The sequence below is a fragment of the Frankliniella occidentalis genome, unplaced genomic scaffold (assembly GCF_000697945.3).
Source record: "Frankliniella occidentalis isolate FOCC.00 unplaced genomic scaffold, Focc_3.1 Scaffold37, whole genome shotgun sequence".
In the NCBI taxonomy this organism is placed as follows: domain Eukaryota; kingdom Metazoa; phylum Arthropoda; class Insecta; order Thysanoptera; family Thripidae; genus Frankliniella; species Frankliniella occidentalis.
This window is the reverse complement of record NW_026267167.1, coordinates 1,439,025-1,439,935: the sequence shown is the minus strand read 5'-3', so window position 1 is coordinate 1,439,935 and position 911 is coordinate 1,439,025.

Below are 911 nucleotides of genomic sequence, written 5' to 3'. Positions count from 1 at the left end.
GAGCGGAGCAACAATTCTTGAGACTGCCCACACATAGAACTGTAACTTATACCAACTCATTTTGTGCTATGGCAACCAGAGTTTTTAATAAACACAATCTTAAAAATTTCCTGCACTTCAGAACGCCTTGCTTTAAGCAAGCAATCACAAATGTAATGCTTAACACCTACTGAATACCATCAGTGTTAACTGTTCAACTTGTCTACATTGCCTTTGTTTTTTTCCTTTTGTTTGTAATTACTTTTTTCTCTGTTATTTACTAACTATGTTTTCTTTAACTACTGTTGTTACTTTGTATTACTAAATCTTATGAGAGAGCGGACTGCTTACTGCAGTGGGGCTTATTAGCCCTTTTGTATGTAGTCTGAAAATTCTATTCTATTCTATTCTATTCTCTCCCGCTCGACTGCCGACCACCACGCTCGCTTGACACTTTGGCTCTCTGTCAGACGCCGTCGTCGTTTGAGTCTGCTCCCGCTTAAACCTGATCACAAGCCTGGTTGAGCTCGCCTTACCCCGCGCGAGTGTCGAGTTCGAGAGCTCGTCGTGGGATTGCGGTTCGAGAGGCTCGAGAGATTCACGCCGTGGAGCTTGTCCGCGTGTGCGGTGTGCGGCGGCCGTGTGGGAGTCGTCGACGACGGCTCCGGCAAACGACGACTGTTCCGTGCACACACCGGTATGTACCATACAAACACCACCACTGGGAGAAAAGGAATACCTAGGCCGCAACAGATACATACACACGCGCACGCACAGACACAGACACACACACACACACACACACACACACACAGCCGCGCGTGTCGCCGAGATACGCTCGTTTCCCTGCTGGAGCGACTAACATAATTCCTGTTAATCTTTTTAATTAAGCTGCTTCCCGCAGCTCTCCCCCTCTCTCCCTCCCCCTCCCC